Raw genomic sequence first — 25,062 nt, forward strand, 5'->3', positions numbered from 1 at the left:
TTCTGAATGCGCAGTCCAGAGCTGCAGTAATTTACTTTGCTTCACAACAAACGAGAAATCCACGGTAGTGTGGGCATAAGGCTGGGCAGCCCAAGAAGTACTGCTGCCCAATCCTCACAGTACATGTCATAGTAGCCTGCTTCTAGATGTTGACTACAAAACAGGACATCATCTACTTCACGAAGGACGGACATAGAAGTCATGGCTCTTGGCTACAAAACCCCTCAGGTCTTCCAAATCTTGCAAAGGAGAACAAACAAAAGCAAAAGAAAACAAAAAACTTTACAAAAAAGTAAAAAATGCTCTGGGCATGAGATTTGTAATAGATTGTCTGGGTTTAGCACTGAAAAAGAAAGATGCATATTCACTCATGTTATTACAGAACTAGAGCACAAACACAAAACAGGCTTCTTGTTCCACTGTATCATCACTAACAAAGCAGTTTTCACCCCAGGAACTACAGACCCAGATGAATCAGTCCATGGAGGGGTACCACAAAACCTGTGCTGCCACCAGGTTTTTCTCTGGGAGATTGGTGAAAATGTTGATGACGGCAAATCTGAATGACAAGATCTATAATTGTGTTTTTGCATTTGAACTTGAAAAAAAATCAAATGTCCAGCTACACTTGAGCAACAGATTTATCACCCCTTTATTGGTCTCGCAAAGAACGAGGACTAAAGCTCCTGTGAAGATGTTCAGTTCAGTGCAGCAACAGACACCATAATACAAGACAGCATGAAGGGAGTTTGTAAAGCACGTAGTTCAGGCAAATTCTTTAGCATCGTAACCTAAGAGTATGATTCAATACAGCAGAAATGCATAGGCTTCCTTAGAGATTTTAGCAGCTCTGATTTGATACCAAGTAGAATGGCAAGTCCTCGCACACATTTGCAGAGTAAAACACATTTGGAACTAACCATTCCAAAACAGGAGGGAGTCAAATTGGGAAACATTTGGAGGCATGTATTTTGGCATAGTCTGATCTCCAACACGGTGCAGAAAGGTTGACAAGAATCTGAATATACTGTGAAGAGGTAAAATGAGTAAATATGCCATCGACATACAGAAAAGGTTTATGGTAATGATGCTGGTGAAAATACAACTCAGTTTTCCAAACCCTGAAGCCAAGGTAGATTGTTTAAGATAATGCACATGACAACCTAAGGTGGAAAAAAACATTAGTCAGTTGGCAGCTATTACTAATTTTCCATCAACATGCAGTTTCAAAATCAGTAAATTATCTTACCCAGAACGTTAAAGGCTTTCAGTGCACTTTGTAATGGTGAAAGATACTCTGGTCTCAGACCTCTATACAGGTCCAGAAAAGGGATGAAGACTCTTACAAAACAGCTATGCCAGCTGAAAACATTGCCAGACAAACTTATGTAAATCATACTTTTCAAATCATACTTCTGCGACTCAATTGACAAAACAGTTCTAGGCAATAAGATAATCACATGAAGCCTCTTAAAACCTGCTTCAGGTATAGTCAGCCACTCCAGAGCAGCCAAAGAAAACCAATTTCCAGCTGGTGGACAAGGTCAAACAGTGATTTCTTGAACTGACACAGGTAGATTACTTTCTTAATCTATGCAAATAGGCACAGCAGCAGCTGAATGCAGCTACTATGAGGTTAAGTGCAATGCCTTTCGAGATGCTAATAAAAGATGCAAGAAGAGATTAAAACACAAAGTCAGAAAGTTAAAGCCATCATAAGATCTTAGGTGACTGAGTTCATGCCCTACTACCAAGCTTTCCTACTGTAGTTCAAAAATGGAAAGACACCACAGAAAATGCTATCAAATAATGCTGTATTTTCACATCATAGCTAGATTAGGACACAGTTTTGCCAATACTAATTTAAGACTTAGTTACTTTTATTAAAAGCTCTCAATACATTGTTCTCCGTAAAAAGTGCAGTTTGGTTTTGTTGTTTTGCCTTCTCCGAATACCACAGAATTTTAGAGAAATTCTTTTACAGTAAGGTATCATAAATGAATGCCCTTTTTGTACGATGGCCTCATTTTAGAAGAAAATGGATACTATAAAATTTTATATCAAGTCAGCATGTTACCAAGAAGTTTTTCTGTGTTTTCTGAATTTGATTAATACAAGTCAAGGTCACTTCCTGAAAGAAGGATGCCTACTACTGCAGCTGCAAGCAAACTAGACTCAAAAGCTGGGGGATGGGAAGACAATATTGGCAACTGCTAGCACTGTCTCCAAAAATATACCAATTACTAAAGTCAAGTAAAATTTGCGATTTTTTACTACATCACTACATAAGTAACCCAATAACTGAAGTCTGAGTCTGTATAATTACTGTTCCAAGCAAACAAGATTCACAATGATGCACCACCGAACCTGCACAAAATTACTAATTCTGAGAACCCTTTACTAAACTCTATACAATTTCCTTAAAAATATATCTTTTAGTTTTATTTTTTCTTTTCTTTCTTTGTTTTATCATGCAGTTCATGAAGCTAGTAAGAGACTGTCCTTGAATTAACGGCATGTCTCAGTCTTACTGAGACTGCACCGCTCCACCCAATCTACATTGTCCTATTCTGAAGTCTTTTAGGAAAAACACATTTTGGGAAAGCATGCAAGCTCTTTACAGAAGTCTACATTTTTCCAGTTTCTGAAGACTGTACCTAGCTTACAGAAACAATTAGAAGTAAACCGTGTTCACCTGTAAAGTGTAAAAATGTTTTAAGCCCTGTAAAGATATTTTAAAATGGGTTGTTTTTAAAGCGTGCCACATTTGCATTATGCATGAGGCCAATCAGATGTAGTTTGCCCTTCCCTGTTAAAACTAACAGGTCGTGAAAATAAGACCCTATCAAACAGAAAAAGTATTATTTTTGCTTTTTCTACAATCTGTAGCACCACATTGGCAGCACGGTGGAAGGAATCTATTGCTGAAAAACGTTTAAAACCATACATCAACAGACATTTCCACAAGGACATCTGGGGACACACGGACACATACACACACTCAGCCTCAACTTAATATACTTCATCTTTAATAAAACAGCCTCGATACACCCAGCATTGCAACAGATGTTTCATCTGTTGATTGAGACCGAAATTAGGATGATCTACTGAATGAAACTTAGATTTGACATATTGGTACAGTAAAAAGAAAGGAACCTTGCTAATTTTGGGTGGGCATCTTTGCCTAAAATAGAAAAATAAACTACAGCATATCAGTGCCTGTGCAGGCACAACTACATCTGTGGTTAAGGATGCCTAACATTTTCCATCACGGCAGCCGGTCCTAATTCTTTAATGCCTGTCTCTGACATACGCCTCAGAACTACTTTTTGGTTCGGACGTTTGAAAAATGAGCAGACTTCTGTTGAACAAAGTGTAACCTTTTATTCAGTCCAAGAAATTAAAGCTTTGGAAGAGAAACAGGTCGAATGTCTAAACAAACGGAACTTAATCTTGCTGCTCCAATGAAGATATTTGTATAGCTGGCAAGTGCCTTATTTAAAGTACTCTAACATGCTTAGTTTTGTTTTAAGCCAGTGGCCAAGATCCTCATGTATTTTATCTAACCAAGTTAGTTTTGTTGCTGCACAGCTTCTCCATGCTGACCCAACAGAACACGCTTTATCACTATATTACCAAGACCAAGAGCAACTTCTCTGCAAACGTGCCACCTATAAAGCAGTTAAAGTGCCTGGCAGCACAGTAGCTAGTGAACAGGGACATTTTTCTAGGTTATACTGCCTCACCCATAGACAGCATCCACAAAGCATGAGGCAGCAGCAGGATCAAGGGCTTAGCAAAGGCCACCTTTACCTCCCTCCTAATTCAAGATTTCATTTGAAACAGTAGCTGGAGGTCTCATCCAACAGTGCTGGAAACCCACTTGGCTGCCCCTCCAGCAAGTAACCCGTGTAGAAGGCACACTCAGTTTAGCAACCAAGGCAGCGCCCTGCTTGATGACTACCTTGCTGGCAAACAGAGTAGAAATTTCAATATGGCACATTATACTATTTTTTCCATAGGCTTTTTAAAGACATACAGAAACTTACACTGAAAATACTAAGGATGTGAGGTCATTCAAAAAACTTCAAATAGTATTGTCAGCTCCACCTCTCAAGATTTTTTTAATCCTTGTTGCACATTCTTAATTTAAGCAGATTCCTGAAACAGTGCATTGCACAGATGATGCAACAGACAAATAAGGCTATTAGTAGTCTTTCCTGTGACCTGACGGGGGCCAGTCCCACACGAAGTCTCATGAGCAGTAACACAGCAATCACTTCCAATTTACCACACAGTAATAGATAATCATCTCATAAATCCAGATCGGAAGTCTGTCGAGGACCTGTACGTTAACTTGGCCTTTGCCCAGGATGGGTACTTAGAGAGCTCCAGTGACATTCAAATCAGAACACACAGGCTTTTCCCAACGGAGAGTAAACAACAGTGATACATACTGTCTTGATTATGACAGATCACAAGGAATATATTTACACCCATCAATAAGGGTGGGCCCATGAGCATGAAAGAAATGTACTCCATAAATCACATCGCCTTGCCGTTGGCACATTTTGCTAGTCAGCAGATGCAGTACTTATGAACATTTATTCATGTGTTTGCACGAGAAGTAAGTTACAGAAATAATGTCAGCAAATATATTATTTTACACCAGAAACATGACATTTAAAAAAATGTAGATTCATATTCTGAAAAAGTGTTTGAGTGCTGTGGGCAGAAGGTGGGGGGGAAGGCATCTATCCATTACAGGGTCTCATACTGTGTGAGTCTACTCAGACCCACACAAACTGGCTTTAAGGGCAGTTAAATGCCTGGTGTCTTAAGAATGCTTTTGAGGCTCCTACTTAGTATTTTTTTTCTGTCATGCTACTAAAATAGATTCTTTTAAAAATTTATTGAAAAACACACATCCTCTTTGTTTTTAAGATTAGATCTTGGTATTTGCTGATCTAATAATAATGAAAGGCCTGTTAATGAAGTTAACGAGTCTTCGGCAAAACTAGACTCAGATTTGAGAGTACAAGATCAGAAACTACTAAAACCAAAATAAGCTACTGAAGAAAGGAAATCAAAATTTCACATTTTCCATGCATAGTATCAGTGCTTATATATGATTAATTTAATTGAAAGGAATAAGTACAGCTAATTAATACAAAGGCACCAGTTCTAAACCCCAGTTTGTCCTTGAAATATGGAAATGTTTCAAGCGCAATGCTGTAATTACAATCTGATTAAATCTGAGTATATGCAGGTACACTTCATTTGGCCGCAAGAGGTATTTAGTTCAACAAAAATGCCTACCATTCAATATTTGAAGCAAAATCAGTTGTCTATCCATGTTATACCAATAGATCTGAGCATTCCATTAATTAGGATCCCCTTTCCTCTATTTCTTTATCATATTCCGTACCATATTTCCTTCACAGTGAACAGAGCTCAGTAGATACAATACCTTCGGTGAAATTGCAAAATAACGACAGAAGAGAATCCCCCCCAAATCAGGTTAATTAATCTTTCCACAATACACTCAGGTTATCACAGAGCATCTGCTACAATTTACTGCTCAAAACAAAGCTGTAGTGATATTGTGCATGCCTCTGGTCAAATAGAATCTTAGATTTACGGGCTCAATTATTTAAAAATTAAGCAAGGTGGAGTAATAAAAAGGAAAAAGCCCAAAGGTTGGTATCTTTGCTTAATACTACATAAAGCAGAGTAGTACCACCCAGAGAGGTATTAGAAATTGGAGAGTCAGAGTCTCCTCCAAGGCGTACAAGAAAAGGGCAATAGGCAAGCTTTACTACCTGCAACAAGTTAAGTTTCCGTTTACAAACAGTGATTGAACACCGGAACCACTTTCAGATAGCCTACGGAATCCCTATCCTGAGAGATTTTTTTATGCTTGACTGAACAAAACCTTGACAGACCAACGCTGACTTTGCTCATGGTATTTGGATTGATGCTAGCATAATTGTGCGACGAGTTTCAGTAAAACACTGTCATCAGGGAATTACATACTACGGCCCAGAGATAAACTGGGATGTAGTACATAAGACACTGAGATAAACCATAATAACAATGGGCAGCTAGGATAGAAAAGTAACATTACAATTGGTCCTACTTTATTTAATTTTAAGATATATTACCACATTCTTTTTGGTTCTGATTTAAAAGGTATGTTTTATTAATATCATGCATGCTTTAGATTTTGCATACACACATCAATAGTCCCATCTTTACTGGACACAGGGTATGTAAATCCTGACCACAACATTCATTCCTACCATTTTTCCCGCCCATTTATGAGAAAAAAATGTCATGCTTTTAAGTAAGCCTCTCAGTGCCCTCTGGATTTTTCTTTTTTGGTCCAAACTTTTCTATTCTTTACAAGGAATTTCCATTGCATAAAAACCTTATGCTTCTAGTTTTTCTAATATTCTATTAAAGAAGCAGTATCTTTACTTCCACTAAAAAGCCATTTTTCAACACATCTCACATAAAGCTCCCAAGGACTCCTCAGGCAGGCAGAAAATCAGTCTTACTCATGAAAGTTTTTATACGAATGGCACTTCTCAAACAGAAATGTTTATCCACAGAACTCTCCAAAATGACGCTATCGACATTAGCATAGAAATTCGAAGCAATTTTATGAAGATTAGCAACCATTCTGGAAGTTAGTACAAGATGTCTACGACTACCAAAACCAGATGGGATGATATCCTTCCTCTTCAAGTGCCAAAAGCATTTATAATGTTTTCAGATCCAGTTCCTTCCTTGTTTACAGATAAATGGCTAAGCAATTGTACAGTTTCACATCATCAGGAAGCAAACTTTATGTACTCTTCTATAGTGCACTAGTGGAAATGCCAGGACAGAGCTGTAAATTTCTTTTATTATTACTTTTTCCTTACATTTCCTTGCATTTTTTTTTTAGTTCCCATACAAGGCGACCGACTGAATAGTATCTAACATTCAACAAAACTGAGCTGGAGAGTCACTGTTTGATCTTTAAAGTTAATATTCAGCCATGTCTGCACTGAAAAGTTGTCATATTAGCATCTGATAAGCAAATAAAACATAGTAACTAACTGAGGAGCACATGGTCATGCATTTATGTCATGCAGTTGCAGAAGATCGGCTATGAAGCGTGATGGATGCAACGTGTTTTCTGATCGGTAAATGCCACACTACATTCGTCCAGCGAATGACCCTCTACAGTACATCCCACACAGCGTGGGAAGTTATGTTTAGGTTCACTGCAGTCAGAAGTTTATATTCTTGGGCAGCGTCAAAATTATTAGGATAAAGGTTACTAGTAATTATCTCTGGGCATAGAATAGCTTCTCTTTTCAAAGTCCAGTAAGTATTTTTTAATGGACCTAACAGTCCACTGAAAGTTCAAAAAGCTACAAAGCCTTACTCGTATAGACGAGGCCCATAAGTAACAGTGTACAAACACTAACAGGATAATCACAGCACACCATGGAGGGAACACAAGAGAAGAGCATACAAAACTTAAGCCTGATATCATTAATCCTCTTTAAGAATAAAACTTACGTGATCTTTTTTTCATCAAAAGTAGATTTATGACAGACAATATGGTCAGACAAGTGCCTGCATCCAGTCAGGACCAAAAGTTATTTATCTACCTTACTTGACTCTTACTTGTCTTCACCTTATACTATTTACCCCAGTGTATCATCTGTCTGCAAAACATGGCTTAGGAGCTATAATGTTTTGATGAGCACAGCTATCTGAAAAAACCCACAAATTCTTCTGTCCTTTGAAGAGATCACTCTCCAAAGGTTTGCCTTCAACTGTCGCCTTTCATTTTCTTTCATTTTGCTTTAACCCCACCTTACTCTAACTAAGCCAGCTCACCTATTTCAGGGCACCTGCTAAACTGCAGAACATAGAGGTTGAACTTACAACGAGAGATTATTCCAAAGGAGGCGCTTCCTTTCTTGAGACCAAAATCCCACCGAATAGAATGTCCAGACAAGCTTTCAGTTTTGCTACTCTCCATCAACGGGTATAGAAGCTGACACATCAATCTAATAGAATATTGAAGGCTAAATTGCTTGCCCCAGAAGCTATGACCAAACCTCAAACAAACAATATCCATCGGTGATTTGCATTATATCTGCACTGAGCCCAGAACAGATTTAGCTAAGAAATCCCGTTTCATCATCAGTCTTTCAAAGTAACATGAATACTTTGCTCAGAACAAAGTTATCGGTTACTTCAGGAAGAAGAAAACTCTGGTACTAGCGATAGAGAGAATTAAAAAAAAAAAGACAGATATATACGCACAAGGATACAGTGTATCCCACATCTTAGGAGGAGCATCCTTTAATGGTCCAAGTATTCCCCAAAAGCCTAACAGTGTTAGATACCATGAAACATACCAAGGCCAGGTCATATCATGCATTTCCTCAAGTGAGGTGGAAGATAGCAAACTATATACCATCTTAACATGGAACATGAAAAAAAACACCTTTATTTTCCTAAGGGAATAGAAATTATTTTCTCCTTTTCTTAACTCCCTAAATATCAATAGTTTATGAGAATTGATGCAGAGAAAACAAAGGAGTTGTGACAGAAAACTTACCGAGCACAGTATTCGCTACAGCAGAAGCCACTAGGAATGCCTAGAAAGAAAAAGCATATGAACATGTTTTAGCATGCTCTCAAACTCAACAATCTACTGTTCAGGAATTTCCTGGTTTAGAACGACTGAGTCTTCTAGCTGCTGGATATTCTGTGGCAGTCAGTTCTGTAGTTAAACTCTACACTATCTGAAAGTAGCCTTTTTTATTTTTAACCCTGCCATCTAATAATAAGGAGAATAACTGAAATGAGTGAAGAAGAAAACACTTTCCTCCTGTTGATTTCCCATGACACTTGTGGTTTTGTATACACCTGCCTCGTACTGTAAGGCCAACACAAAAAAAAAAAAAGGGAGAGAAATGCTGGAAATGCTGTGTCTTATTAAAAATACAGAGAAACATAGTCCATTTTACTCATTGATACTGCATATACCAGAAATACTTACATTTGAGAGGAAGGCATAGCATGATTGTATAACAATGTAGTATTTTCAATCTTCTAACCTTTTTCTTCACTGGCAACACTTTTTTGGTACACTACTTAGCACTGGTCTGTCATTTTGACAGAAGAATTAATTCAGATTTACTTTTTTTATTTTACTGAGTAGACGAAAATTGAACAAAGATCTATTGGCTACAGCACACCCTCTTCTTCTCTAGGTAAAGCACTAGGAATAAAGACCAAAGTATCACTGGAGCAAGGACAAGTCTCCTAAACCAAATGGTAGGGATATATTCAGTCAGTCACCCTGAAAAGAAAGTTCTCTTAAGTCACCGTGGCTACTTCTTCGGTGACCACTCTGTAGTAACTACTAATGTAGATTAGTTACTAAATCTACATTTGAGAAAACGTCTCACTAAGACTTAGAAAAGCTTGGATGGATTAGAAATCCATCTCAAGCTTTAACTTTGTATCAAATTTGTAAACTAAACTTATATAAGCTATCCAAAATATATACAAAGCAATGGCAGTAATTTCTGTACTTTTAATCAGCTAGCAACCAATTAAAAAATACACAATTCACAATACAATCCTTACATAAGCTGGAAAAGATATTAAGGTTCATGTCAAGTTCAACATGCTCCACTTTTAACTACAGTCATTAGCATTCTCATTAGCAGTAAATACGTGAGAAAGGATTACGAGCAGTCAGGAAGTCAGATGTTGAAATTTTTATATAATTATTTAAAAATAAAAGTAGCCCAACAAAGAGAGGTAACAAAAAAGGAAGCACAATGGCCCTGACTTGGCTCGAGAGCTGTGGAAGTGTACTATGCTGTCTTAAAAAGACAAAATTAACGTGCATTTAAAGGGTTCTGGTTTTGTATTTTCAATTAATCCTAGTAAGACAAGAGCTTGTTGTGATGTTGATTACTCCCACCTCAGTATTTAAGGAAACAAAAACCTCAACCCAATATATGAAGGATTCTTTAGGCCCTACTCCAAAACAGCATAAGCCAACAATAAATATCTGTAGTGACAGAAAGACAAGACACATTCCAAGTACAGAGTCCTCTACATCTTGGGAGAAAGGTCAGGTAGGTTTTAATAAATAAGAGCAACTTACACGGAAAAGAGCTTTAAGGTAGACAAATGAGGTTGAACCTGTAGATCCCTTCAGTTTGATTTTCACCATTGTACCTCGAAATACAGTAATTTTAAAAATAACCATTAAATAGTCTTTAAGTTTAACTCTTTTATGAGAGATGTGTTTCCTAATGTCTTTCTTCCTTTGCATATTAAAGACAGGATAATTAAGATTTTTAGCTTAGCAGCATACAGTCCTTACTGGAAAGGTTGGTCCAGAATTACCATTGGAAACAAGAAAAGATGTATTGTCACCTAGCAGTGATCATGTAGAAATAGGAACAGTTAACACACAGTAAAACAAGAAACTAAATTAATATAAGCAGTAGTTGATATTTAGCACGAGAGTGGTTTATGCAGAGTCTCGCATATGAGAATTTATTTATTGACAACTGATTTTTAGCAAGCACTTGCTCACCAAATAGTTCCAGTCAGAAAAAGATTCCTAACTGGAATTCCAGCAATAAAGGCATGCCTGCATGTTATTAAAGGAAACAGTGGAAAATTTCTCAGGCTGACATCCAGAATGTCCGTGATTCCTTTTCATATTTCTCTTCTTGCAACTTGCAAAGCAGATGCTAAACCAGACCCTAAAAGCTTTTTGGTTTTGGTGGTTTTTTGTTTGGTTTTTTTTTGTTTGGTTGGTTTTTTTGATTGTTTGTTTGTTTTGGGTTTTTTTTTTTCCTTTTCTTTTGTGAAGTCTGGAAATTTCCACTGCTTTTAAAGAGCTTTTTAAAAAGCTGTCCCAAATATACTGCTCAAACAACCTTCCACTTCTACCTAGACAGACTCTTTAGTTTAAAGCAAAAGTTTCATTGCTATAAAGCAGACCTAATCATGATGAGGGGGAATAAAAACAATTTGCTCATCTACCAAAAGCGTTGCTTGGCCAATCTAAAATATTATTATACTGTGTATTAATCTTGATAGAGGTCACTTGAGGTTCAGCTACAGAGAGATAGATGGGTAAGAGAAAACAAAGCAGGTGATAAAGCTACCTTGTAGCTGTACATTTGAACAGAAATTACAGTGGATGACAATGCAAGCTATTCTGTTCCTATTAAATGATCAACTAATGGCTGTCCTTCAACTTAGTTGAATTTGCACTCAACAATTTTCCATTGTTCCTGAATCCCACTCATCATCCATGCTACCTGCTTATTGTCTCTCACGAAGCCAATACACGTCTGCCAAGTTTGCTAGCATTAGTTCTATACCTCACCTCTACCAGACTTATTCATCAGCCTCGAACATACATCACCAAACATTAGGGGGTTCAATGGAAAACCTACAGTTGTAATACAAAAATCTTAGAAAGCTACTTCAGCCAGGGAAGATGTTTTTTTTTTCAGTTTTCTGTGCACTGATTAGACAAACCACCTTCCTAATTTTAAGGGGGGGGGGGGGGGGGGGGTCAAATGTACATCCTAGGTAAACAGGAGATGTTTGCTTTGTTCTATTTTAATCAAGTGAATAGTTTGCAGATAAAGTAGGCTTGCTTTTGTTGCCATTAGTGCCACCTTTGAATCTATGACTAGATAAATACTTGAGATACTGATTATGAGGGGATTCTTTCAATTACTACTTAAGAATGTTAAGCAATGTGCTGACATCTATTCTGGCCCATTGAGCCAGAAATCTCTACTCTGAACATCAAAAAGGCTACCATAGAAGATGAGACCAGGAGGGTACTATAACAAAAGATGCTGCTATGTCTGCTTTAGTTTGCAGCAGCAAAGATGGACTGAGCACAAAAAGAACTGCAAACCAAGTCATAATTCTCTATTTACACCTACCCTCTCTAGTCTTTCTTTATGGGGAAAGAGAAAGTATTATAGGGAAAGATGTCTGAAAAGCCTATCCAGATCACTGGCAAAGACATTGCAAATTTTTGCTTGAAATAATTTCCTTAAGATGTAAGCTGCCAAGAATAGAAAACCATTTTAAAGTTGTCATTGTTAATACAAGAAATTAATTGTTGAACCTTTACTGGTTCTTCCATAAGATTCAAAAAAACCAATGTATCATTGCCATATACTGATTGTTTATGTGCGTGCGCACACAAACACGTGAATGCTCCTTCTAGACATCTGTCTAAAAGGTTTTAGAAAAGGCTTATTTACATAGAATGCTACCCCCTCAGACACATGTAGCAGCAAAAAGCAAGTAGCACAGTTTACCTTTTCCTGTGCCTTACTAGCCTCCAGAGAACGTGATGAAAAAACCCAGCAATGTTAAGATGCTCATATACTCTATAGGGCAATTGGCAAAGTGTTAGAACTACAAATTGAGTGCACAAAGCAAAACCGGATGAATGCTACCTTTGCTTTAGATTTATTTAGTTCTTTGGACCCACACAAAATGAACAGAGAACCCCTGACTGACTGTTCTAAACAATTGTTTCCCCAAAATACTGGAGAGAACACGTATTTCACTGGGGTTTTTTGCAAGTAAATTGTTCAGTTCTCTCTTTTACTTAACCCTTCAATTAAAACAAAAGTCACCCAACCCAATCCCAGTTACATTACCTGTTCAATGACTTTGGGATGTTTCAGTGAGGCAGGGCATTCTGTTATTAGACATACAGCACACAAAAGACTATATATCCTTCAAGAGATTGAAGGCAAGGTAATTTTGTTTCACTTTTCAAAAATCAGTTTTTTCATAACTGTAAATTTAAAAAGTCACCAATTAAGTATTATTAAAGTAACAGGATCCATCTGAAATATACCTCCCATTTATATGACGCACAAAATACTTTGATGTACCTTCACTCAAAACTAAATGCAGTGTACAAAAATCACAGTGAGTGGAAACACATTCCATAGCAGATTTAAATCAGTAGCAGTCAAATTCTTTTACAATTGCCTCTTTCCTAATACACTACATCTAGAAACATCAACAGATTTAGTCAGGGGCGAAAGGCGGAAAAACAAATGAAAAAACTACATAGGCAGGCTGCTCCAGCATTCAGCTCAGATATCCTTGGCATAAAGGATTCTATTCCTCCCCTCCCACTCCCCTCCATGTTTTTAATTATTAAAACAAGTCGGAAGAATACTTAAGATATTTCTAAATACTGAAAAGGTATTTGAACATGAAATGCAGAAGATTCTGTACAGTACAGTCCTTTAAGATCACGTTTTCAAGAGAGACTCATTTAAATGCAGGAGTTGAAGCAGCCTGTAGTGTCAGGCTCTAGTGTCCAATACCTTTTCACATGCTACAAACGGTTTAATTTTGCAGGCAAATATAATCAAGACACTTTTTCTTTCTCAGAGTTCTTGAAAAATAAAAACACCCCCCCCCCCCCCCCTTTTCTAGGAAACTGTACCACAGGTATTAATAATGAAGGTTTTGTGATTGTGATTTCTTGTCCATTATTAATTTAAAAAAATCCCACCATGATCAAAAGATAGGGTTTCATTGTAAAATAGATTTGCTTCTTCTTCCTAATCTGCATTTTGTCTCAGCTGTATGTTAGGGTATACATCAGTGATACCATGAAAAAAAAAAAAAGGTAACTAGGCAATGCAAAACTTCCAACTTAATAAATCCAAAGCCAGGATGAACAAGGGCCTCAAAGGAACAGTTAAAAGAAACACAAAGCCACAGATGAGCCCAAAATGCATGCAAGTAATATTCCAAATAAAATCAGACTGGCAATAACACACTGTAATCAGGAGAGGTACTTAAAGTGAGGCTGAATGCTGGGTTTATTTTGTCTATCACTTCCCATATCCCACAGCCTCTATCTTCACATGTCAGCAGTGAATCCATCAAATCCACTGGTATCGGTTAAAAAAACCAAACCGGTAGTAGTAACAGAGTTGAAGGAACAACAGTCAGTTGAACAGCAGTTGTAACAGCAGTTAACAGTAAATGCAATTATTGCATGTTTTAATGCATAATCTTGTTTTAAAAACAAAAGTAACAAAACTGAAACAAAACAAAAAGCCCAACCCTCCCCCAAAAGCACCCAATTTTGTCTGTTTCTTCTAAACCCAAGCTTTAATTCTCTGGTTTTCACTCATATACTATTTGTTTCTATGAAGCTACATTTTATATTCAGAACATACAACTTTCTTTCTTGTGAAGCAGAACATTTTAAGGTGGAAATATTCCATGAGAAAATATTTATTTTTACAATAGTGATGAAGCTTAAAAAAAATGTTAAGCTTATTTTAAGAATCCATTTTAAATGTATTACAGACACCATATACTAGAAATTGCCATCCCTCACACATTCAGATTTCCTTTTGTTTTGACTTGTTATTTTAGTTAGACTCCAACACACTATTTTCTGTTAACTTCTGTCTAAAAGGGGAAGAAGATACTGAGGATTCAAATGAGTCTGAATATGAGCTGACAAATTGAGAAGCTTCGCTTTTAAAGGAAAACTTGACCGTGCTTAGGAGTAGGAGCAGAAACCACAAACAGAACCAACTTTAGAACCAAAGAAAGAGAATCGCGGGAATTATCTCAACCTCACGCTACATTCTAACTCATAATCACCCCATTTATATCCCAGAAACAGTAACACCTACAATGGCATGCGACCCGAGCCGGGGCGGGGGGGGGGAGGTTGTTGGGGGTAGGAATCTCATCTCCAACCCTCAATAACAGTTTCATTACAGCTACGAGTCAGAAATGGATGAGACGCATGGAAATTAGCCTTTCAGTTCCAGTGTTTTTCATTCCTTTTCTTACTACCAGAGATAAGAAGGAGACAAGAGAAGTCAGCTCTAAAACTTAGCGAGGCTACAGGATGACCAAGAGAAGGCGGATATCAAGGTCTTTGGAACCGCCTCGGTACCAGATAAACCCAGATGAATGGTAGAGAGGGCCATTCTAAGCGAGGTATTTCACCCACACCCCGCCTCTGCTCAGACTGAGAAACCGTGGGTCAGACGATTCTAAAGCCAGGTCCGCAGCGACCTCAGGTCTCTTTGTATTCCACGAGGAACCTCCACCCAAAATCACCACACTTAGATATGCATCACACAGCGACACGGGAAGCCTTCAGTCCACGCATCAGTCCCCCGCCACTGCCCCAGGAATGCCCCTTCAAAACTCACTCACCAGTAAAGTTAGAATAGCTACAAAGAGGTCAAGGCAGCCACACATTGCCCGGGGAATCCCCTCATCTCTGGGAATAGCCCTGGGAATACTCCTCACACACAACCCATCTACGCTCGCCTTCGTCCTCCCATCAGGGAGCCACGTTCATATTGAGGAGGGGGGCGAAATACAGAAAAGAGCCACCCCTCAAGGCCACCCCCAAGCCTCTCCCTTCCCCGGCAAGGGGCAGAGCTCCCTCCGCCATCCCAGTGCTACTCCAGCACTAGAAGCCAGGAAACGCGAATTAGAACTCCCCTCTCTCCACTCGTTACTCACTCCCTCCCTCCGAACCCCACTCACCTGGGAAATGAGCCAAAGCTCAGCTACATCTCCATCTCCCCCACACTCAGCCCCGCACCGCCATTTTCCTCACTGCCTGGATTTAAATCGGGACCGACGCGGAGACACCAGGCGGCGTGAGGTATTGTGGGATCTGTAGTACCCAGACGGGAGCTCGTGGTACTTGTAGTCCGCGCCGGGATTGCTGCCGGAGCCGCAAGGCTCAGCCTGGTGCCAGCGCTCCGGTGTCGCCTCTGCATCGCCGCTGTCTCTGCAGTAGGGCGGGCTCAAACGGGGAGGAGGAAGCAGTCCCAGGGGAAGCTGCCTGTGCCGTGCAGAAGCTGCCTTCCCGCGGCACTTGCTCCGTGCTCGTAGAGGTCACAAAATGCCGTATCTGTATCATTAGGCTCCTTGGGAGTAAAAAAAAAAAAAAAAAAAAACCTTAAAATAACGATTGAAAGAGAAATATTTACTCCCTTGGAGCCTGAAATTTTCTACTGCTGCACCAGACATATAGTTTTTCTTCTTTTTTTATTCATGGTCCATAGGGGGGCTAATTAGTGCTCCAGCTGGCACTATCTAATACTGAAATCGATTAACCACTGCAACGGTTACGCACATCCACAGTACCAGTTAAATTAGACAACCAAGAGTTAATTGGATCATGATTTAATTAGGTAAACAGGCAGTCTTCCAACAAAGCTATCAATCGCCATCAAGCCCACCCCTCACGCTAATCCCATCGCCGCCACTGCGTCCCACCCTATGCCCCTCTCCTCGCGCCGCCGCCCTGCCCGCGAACCGCGAGCGGCGGGACGCCCCCCGCCGTCGCACGCCGCGCCGCCCGCGTATCCCGTAACGCCCCCTGCCGGCAAACGCCGCGCGGTGCCCGCACACGGCCCTCCGCCCCGCCCCTGCGGGAAGAACAGAGCTGGCGGTGAAATAAAGCTTGTGGCTCAAGAGCTGAAAGAGCTGCGGCTGGGAAGGGGACATCTAGGGCTGGAGCTGTCATCACTGTAGCATGGCTCCATCGGGGGATCATGGTAAGGACAGCAGGGCTCACCTAACTTTGCATCTGAGGTCAGCTTCAGGCTCATGTTATATTAGCTTCACAGTAAACCCCAGTGTTTACTAACACACTCACTACCAGTGTTAACACTAACAATTCTTAGCCAAATAGTGATACTAATAACACTTACTATGCATATTATTAATGCTAGTAGAGGCCAGTAGCATTCTTAATGCTGAGGCTTGCATGAAGAACACGAAATTAATTAATATTGCTGATTATGCTATTGTGGTGTTGAAATACTTGGCCTCTACTGCGGTCGCCCCACACTTCTCTCGATGGTCTCCCCCAGCAGGTCCCGCAGCACCTGTGTCGGGTTCGGCTGTCTGTCTCTGCCCCGACACGGGTAGAGTGGTTCTTGGGTGGCACGCGATTCAAAGGACGAGTCTGGACTCTTCAGCTTTTCAGTCTTCAGATTGTTTATTATTTCTTATCTACAAAATTTTCTGTCTGCCCAACAGAGGTCTGATCTGCAAGCAGTCACAGGCACTCTCTGACCACCCACGGGGCGGTCATGTCTTTTTATACTAAAATCTACGTACACAATATTTACCTTTATTTCCCAATGCTTTTCACCCATGTTAGCAAGTGCACCTTCACCATAAACCAATCCCCAAGTGCCAACATCATCACAGGAGATGGAGGACAAGAAGAAGAAAGAAGAAGGACGGGACACGCCCTGATCCCTCCATCTTGTCTCCATAACCCCCCTGTACCAAAAACCTTAAAGTTTATATTTCACCCTCTAAATGTGTCTCTTTTACACCTCTTACTCTAAAGTGATTCTCTTGTCCTCAAACTCTTGTTACTTCTGTGGATGGATCAAAATCAAGCCACCAAGCACTCTTGGCAACATTCCAGGATTTTCGAGACCCCAAGGGTTCTCCTGGCATCTCTGGACATCGGGAACGATGTGCTGAGATCCCACACACCTGGATGCAGATCAGCTTAAGCTTCACTGATGCAATAAACAGAGTTCACTCTTTAAAATCTTTAGAAGTTTAATAAAGGATAAAAGAACAAAATAATCCAGCACTGGGGTGATTTTGGCGCACAGCCAAAGAACACATAGGTAGCTTAAAATCATGTTCACTACATATGGTTACATTGCTGGGGTTACATGCATATTCATTAGCTTATACATTATTCAAACATTCCTTTGAGGTTTTGATGTTCCAGGAACTCTCTTGTTTGGTTTTGAACTCTGACTTGTCTACAGAACATTCTGTAAACTAGGTCTACATATTTTATTTCTTCCTGTAGTTTTATCCTGTTACTTCCCACTCCCTGATAGCACTGATAGAGTTGATAAATCTTTCCTGAATGCCTTGCCAAGAACTTTGGTGTTTGAGCTGCCAAACCCAAACTGGTCCTGATGATGGAGGACTTAAGAAATTACTCAATCCAACTAAATGCTTTAAAAAGGGAGATGGTTTGGTTATAAAAATATTTCTGCCTGAGACTGGGAAGAGACTGGGAAGAGTTAAACCCCCCAATTCTGCATAACAGCACAAGGATTCTTTAATTCTTTGCCCTTTTTTTTCCTTCCTTTGAATGGGTTTGTTTGTTTCCCCTTGGAGATTGCACACACAATAGGCAGATTTTTCAATTAAGCCGTTTTTTCCCACTTTTAGTCTTCAGTGGAGCCCAGGTGCCAATTGTTCGCTGCTTGGTTTCTGCATTCCCTTTCCTGCCTACAGCTAAACCCCTTTCTCTCCTTCCTGCTTTTTGGCCATCACTGGTGATGCTGATGCAGATGGCTGATAAATAATTATCAAACAGCTTGGGAACGGTCTGTATCAGGTATCAGTGACATTAAAAGATGCAGTATATGGACCATCAACCAATGAATTTAGCAACAGTTGGATAGTAACCAATCATCTTTCCTTTGAAGCCCTCTTCATAGCATATTTACTTGTAAAGGGAAAGCGTTTGGTTTTTATTTTAAAAAATACTACAAATGACCAACAGCCAGCTTAAGTGAGCATGGAAGATGACAAAGACACTGTAATGTTTTTTCTTTTAAATCCCTCACAACCCCATCACGTACTGGGGAGGCAGCTCAGCGAATTTCAGCCCACAGCTGCTATCCTGTGCTCATGGAGAGCAACCTCTCCAGCTGTCCCTCGAAAGCACCTCAGGAAAGCACAGAAGAGGGCTTTACACAGATCAGGGATTAAGCTAGACCCAGGTTGGGCTCAGCTCAGTCACCATGGCACTGTTAGAAGCCTTAAACCCTTTTTCTATCAGATTGATTGTGGTTGCGGTACAGCCACTGTTGCTGTCCATGTGCTCCCCTGCAGCCCAGCCTGGCATGGTGAGCAGGGGCTTGGGGTTCTGCCTCATGTGTTAAACATCAAACCAGAAGATAAAACAACAGATAAAACCCCTGCCCTCCCATGTGCATCATTCTGCACCACTGCTATGAGAGGAGGGTGAAAGACCCAGTCAGTTTTAGCTCTGTAAAGAAGCTGCAGAGCAGTGATGAGTGCCTGAATCACATCCCCTGCAGCCATCAGGGGAGTGAGGGCAGGGAAGAGGGCAGAGAAAGGGAAATAAAAAAACAACAGAGCCACCAAGATTGGAGGATGTGAGGATGAATCCAAAACTATGCTCTCCAAGAGCTGAAAGAACACATCTCTTAAAGCAAGACATCCAAACTGGAATGAGGGACTTGCACTCTTTCCAGATCTTCCCAGCACCATAACCCATTAAAAAAAAAAAGTCATCTGTGGAAATGGGATGCTCCTCTAAGCCTTGCAGAGACTTTCTCCAGCACCACAAAGCACCCTTCCTGTTGCTCTTCCTTTACCACTCAGGGCTGAGCCATGGAGACCTGCTTTTTTTTTTTTTTTTGTGTGTGTGTGTGTGTGTGTGTGTGTGTGTGTGTGTGTGTGTGTTTTTCAGGGTTTTTTTTAAACCAAGAAAAAAATAAATATCATATTTTTATTGAACTCCCAGAGCTTTGGGGAAAGTGGGCATAAATGTCAAACAAAACACAAAGAAAGTCTGAGCTACTAAGGGATCATAATTAGAGCAGCAGTGGTGGGGTGGGAGGGAAGAAATATAGCAGACAAATTTAACACCATTTAGGAGGGTTTATACACGATGTTTTCATTGCAAGCAGTATTTAGAAGTGACAATTTAGTGATTTATCAGATCCCAGCACACTCCTTCCCTGTCAAAGTGATAGGCAGAACCAGCAGAGCAGCTCCGAACACACTGTTCACTACAAGGCACCACCAACAAACCCAGAACAGCTCCACCCTTGGCCAACCCTGTCCCCTTGGGCCTTCTGAGAAGCTGGGATTTAGGAGAAGGCCTTGCAGGGGAACAGTGTTTCAAATGTCAAAGGATTTAAAAATATACAAGGCTATGAAAGCTGATGGGACCTGAAAGAATTGAAGGAGAAGGTGTCTTAGCAGAGCATCTTTGGCCAGTGCAGCCAGATAACCCTCGGATATCATTACTGGAGGATCTGGGAGTGAAGCCCAGCAGGAGATGCTGCAACGTGAACTCCTGCCCCACACGAGAGGTTCTCAGAGACCAAAAACTCCGTGCAGATCACACGGAACTGACCACGACACCTGCCTTGGGCCAAACCTGCTCTTCATTTTTCATGAGCCACACAGAAATGTGATGTATTTAGGATCACTTCTGTCTCCAGACCTGGTTGCAATCAGTACTGGATCCCAAAACTGAAGGAGAAGCCTTGCGTAGACAATTCCTCCTTCAAAGCTCAGCTCCAGTACCAGGCTCAAGACCTGGCATGCCCATTCATTTGGCAGGGAGTAGCAAATCAAGTGAAAGAACATTTCAGTTTTTTTTTTCAGCTGATTGTTTAGGAATTTACTTGGAATAAGCTTCCTCCCCAAGAGGGATTTCAAGTCTACACATGCACAGAGAGGAGAAAACATTAATGCAGCGTTGAGACAGCTCTGTGCTGAGAGCAGTGGTTTTACGGTTAAGGCCCTTGTATATCTGGGAGGGTGAAACCTCTGTGTTCAACCCTCTGGGATCATCACCTTGGGCTTCCTCTGCTTCTCAAGCTCTCAAAGTAAAATTGACCCACCAAACTCATCTTTGTCTCAATCCTAATCCCTGCATCATCCTTCAGGTGTATTTCCTCACAATGACATTGGAGTAGAAAATGCTTTAGGAAATGCTTTGCAGCCCCTTCTTCCCCAAAGGCCCAATCTGCTTTAATTAGGAATGCTCTTCAAGCACAAGGTTTGGATGCAGCCAGTGAGACTCACATTTCAGAAGGACCATCAATGGTCTGATAAAGACATAGCACTTTAAAGCAGGCTGTTGGGACTGAGGAGGATATTTGAAACCTGTTGACATGCAGTTCTAGCAGAAGTGCAAAATGAAATGTAATGTAGTAGCACTGGAAAATGAAATGCTGTTAGACGAGGCTGCTCCCCAGATTGGCTCTGCCTGGATCCACCTGCCCTGCAGCACAGCCTTCTCCCTTTCTCCTCACTGCCCTCTGCTCAGCACCAACCCAAACCTGGGCTATTTCAATTCCTGTCAGACACAGAGCAGCTGATGGGCAGCAAATGCAGCCTTCCCAAAGTGGCTGCCCATGACCCGGCCTGCAGGGCAGAGCTCAGGGAGGAGGTGGCAGCTTCCTCAGTGGCTTTTCATGTCCTCTCTCTGCCGTGCAGACACTGGCATGCATGGCACGGCTCTGTTTTGGCAGCCGGTCCCTTGGCAGGGCTGTGTGAGCACAGGGTGAGCACAGGGCGAACTCTCTCCTCCTTGCTGTGACACCAGGGATGACACAGTGACCTCGGCCAGCCGATGCTGCCTGTGCCATCACCTGGCACTGATGTGTTTGATGAAAATCCTTTTGCAGGGATTTTTCTCCTGAGAAGCCTCAGAACAGAAATGGAACCAATAACGATCTGCTGGCTGTGGAGTGTGGGCTGGAGATGGTTTAGCAATGGGGGCATCTTGGATTGGTCTCCTGTGCATTGTTTCTACTTGATGACCAATCATGGTCCAGCTGTGTTGGGGCTGTGAGCAGTCCCAGGTTTTTATTTTTCATTCCTTTCCAGCTTTCTGATATCTCCGTGCTCTTTTAGTATAGTTCTAATATCTCATTTTCTTTTAATATAATAGAGATCATAAAATAATATTTCAGCCTTCTGAAAGGTGGAGTCAAGATTCCTGTCTCTTCCCTTGTCCTGGGGACCCTCAAACACCACCACAATCAGCGGCCGAGCGGGTTTGTGCGAGCCTCTCAGTAACCCTCGGCCGGTCCCGAGTCGGCAGACACCAGCGGGGCAGCCCCAACACGGCCCACAGCGGGGAGACACTCTCTGTGTGTGCCCCGAGGGTGCTGAGGGCACCTGGGCTGGGGGCAGACACTCTCTGTGTGTGCCCCGAGGGTGCTGAGGGCACCGGGGCTGGGGGCAGACACTCTCTGTGTGTGCCCCGAGGGTGCTGAGGGCACCTGGGCTGGGGGCAGACACTCTCTGTGCCCCGAGGGTGCTGAGGGCACCTGGGCTGGGGGCAGACACTCTCTGTGCCCCGAGGGTGCTGAGGGCACCTGGGCTGGGGGCCTTTGCAGCACAAGAGACACCAGAGACAGCGGTAGAAGATAAAGGACTGACTCTTAGCAGGGGTTAATCCAAGGTTTTATTAGGAGTCCCAAAGGAGCTCCTGCACCTCAGGGGGCTCCTGCCGAGAGCCCCGGGAGATGTGCCAAGGTTACATTTAAAGGGAGGTAGAAACCAAAAGTAGATAACATCCTACCAACCATTAAGTGACCCTAAGGGATGGATGCTGGGGCATAGACATACAGGACAGCGTATGGGGCAAGGCTTGGGGGGCTGACCCCTGGCCTCTGGCTGATCACTGGACAACTTGGACCCAAACTTCTGGATGGAGGGGATGGGAGGCTGAGTGATTGACAGAGAGCCAGGGTGGGGGTTTGGGGATGATCTCATCCCGGGAGAGGGATAACACAGGTAAAGGGAGGGGGGTACAGTTTGGGATAAACCACTTGGGAAAAATATGGGGATACAAAACAAAATTACTTCAAAGTATTACAAAGTATAAAAATGCACCTACAGCAGGTTTGGGCAGCACCAAATAAAATGCAATAAAATGCATTAGAAATAGAAAAATTAAAAATAAAACTTAAATAAAATTAAAATAACAAAATTATTTTAAAATAAATGAAAAACAAAATAAAAACTGTAAAGTGCTGTAAAGTGCCGTAAAAGTTGCATAAAAGGTACTGCTGTAAAGCAAGACCCTCAAACACCACCACAATGACCAGCTTGAGTTGGTCTGGGCAGCACCAAATAAAAAAAATAAAAAGCTTTAAAAATAGAAAAACAAAAAATAAAAAATAAAAAATAAAATTAAAAAAAATCTTTAAAAATAGAAAAATTAAAAATAAAAATTAAATAAAAAATAAAATAAGAAAAATAAAAAAAACCCTTTTAAATTAGAAAAATTAAAAATAAAAATTAAAAACAAAATGAATTAAAAAAATAAAAAATGCTTTAAAATTATAAAAATTAAAAATAAAAGAAGAAATAAAAAATAAAACTAAGAAAAAGCTCTAAAAATAGAAAAATTAAAAATAAAAAAGAAATAAAAAATAAAATTAAATAAATAAAATAAATGCTTTAAATATAGAAAAATTAAAAATAAAAATTAAATAAAAAATAAAATTAGAAAAATAAAATAAAAAGTTTAAAAATAGAAAAATTAAAAATAAAAATTAAAAAAAAATTGAAAAAATAAAAAGCTTTAAAAATTGAAAAATTAAAAAAAAGATTTTAAAAAATGCCTTTAAAAATAGAAAAACTAAAAATAAAAATGAAATAAAAAATAAAATTAAATAAATAAAATAAATGCTTTAAATATAGAAAAATTAAAAATAAAAATTTAATAAAAATAAAATTAGAAAAATAAAATAAAAAGTATAAAAATAGAAAAAATTAAAAATAAAATAAAAAACTTTAAAAATAGCAAAATTAAATATAAAAAAATAATAAAAATAAAAAAATTAAAAAGAAAAATTTTTAAAAATTAAATAAAAAGTAAAATTAGAAATATAAAATAAAAAGCTTTAAAAATAGAAAAAAAGAAATAAAAAATAAAATTAAAAAATATGACAAAAAGCTTTAAAAATAGAAAAATTAAAAATAAAAATGAAATAAAAAATAAAATTAAAAAAAAAATAGCTTTAAAAAAATAGAAAAATTAAATAAAAAATTAAATGAAAAATTAAATAAAAAAAATTAAATTAAAAAAAATGAAAAACAAAAACCATAAAGTGCTGTAAAGAACCACAAAATTTCCATAAAAGGTAGTGCCGCAAAGCGCGACTGTCGTAAAAGGTGCCGTAAAGCGCGACTGTCGTAAAACTGCCGTAAAGCGCGACTGTCGTAAAAGGTGCCGTAAAGCGCGACTGTCGTAAAACTGCCGTAAAACGCGACTGTCGTAAAAGGTGCCGTAAAGCGCGACTGTCGCAAAAGGTGCCGTAAAGCGCGACTGTCGTAAAAGGTGCCGTAAAGCGCGACGGTCGCAAAAGGTGCAGTTTTACGACAGTCGCGCTTTACGACACGACCTTTTATGGAACTTTTATGGACCTTTACAGCACTTTATGGATTTTATTTTGTTTTTTATTAATTTTTAATTAATTTTTTAATTTTAATTTAATTTTAATTTAGTTTTTTTTTAATTTTTATATTTTTAAAGCTTTTTATTTTATTTTTATCTTTTATTTTTAGTTTTAATTTTTCTATTTTTAAACCATTTATTTTATTTTTTTAATTTTATTTTTCATTTAATTTTTAGTTTTACTTTTTCTATTTTTAAAGCATTTATTTTGGTTTTTATTTTTATTTTTATCTCAATATTTAGTTTTGATTTTTTTATTTTTACAGCATTTATTTTATTTTTTACTTTTTATTTAATTTTTATTTTTGATTTTTCTATTTTTAAAGCTTTTTATTTTATTTTTAATTTTATTTTTTATTTAATTTTTATTTTAATTTTTTTTTATTTTTAAAGCGGTTTTTTTTAATTTTATTTATTTCATTTTTAGTTTTCATTTTTTATTTATAAACTATTTATTTTGTTTTTTTTTAATTTATTTTTTATTTCATTTTTGTTTTTGCTTTATCTATTTTTAAAGCATTTATTTTATTTTTTATTTTTTATTTAATTTTTAGTTTTGATTTTTTTATTTTTAAAGCATTTATTTTATTTTTTTAATTTTATTTTTTATTTCATTTTTATTTTTCATTTTTTATTTTTAAACTATTAATTTTATTTTTTATTTTATTTCTTATTTCATTTTTATTTTTGATTTATCTATTTTTAAAGAATTTATTTTTTTTTATTTAATT

The 25,062-nt window shown here is 39.0% G+C and overlaps 1 protein-coding gene across 8 annotated transcripts in view; it reads right to left on the bottom strand.

The window, feature by feature from the left end:
* The window catches only part of NCOA3 (nuclear receptor coactivator 3), a 56,642-nt gene extending 40,637 nt beyond the window's left edge, over positions 1-16,005 (bottom strand). For 5 of the 8 annotated variants that reach the window (XM_077187451.1, XM_077187444.1, XM_077187445.1 and 2 more), the window contains exons 1-2: positions 15,637-16,003; positions 8,630-8,669 (exon numbers count right to left, since the gene is read on the bottom strand). The gene's annotated coding sequence lies outside the window, so the exon portion shown is untranslated. Of the gene's footprint in view, positions 1-8,629; positions 8,670-15,636 lie in introns of all 8 variants that reach the window. The other 3 variants (XM_054644195.2, XM_077187450.1, XM_077187452.1) reach the window with 3 other exon arrangements.
* Positions 16,006-25,062: the final 9,057 nt, after the last annotated feature.

Source organism: Agelaius phoeniceus, chromosome 17, assembly GCF_051311805.1.
Source record: "Agelaius phoeniceus isolate bAgePho1 chromosome 17, bAgePho1.hap1, whole genome shotgun sequence".
In the NCBI taxonomy this organism is placed as follows: domain Eukaryota; kingdom Metazoa; phylum Chordata; class Aves; order Passeriformes; family Icteridae; genus Agelaius; species Agelaius phoeniceus.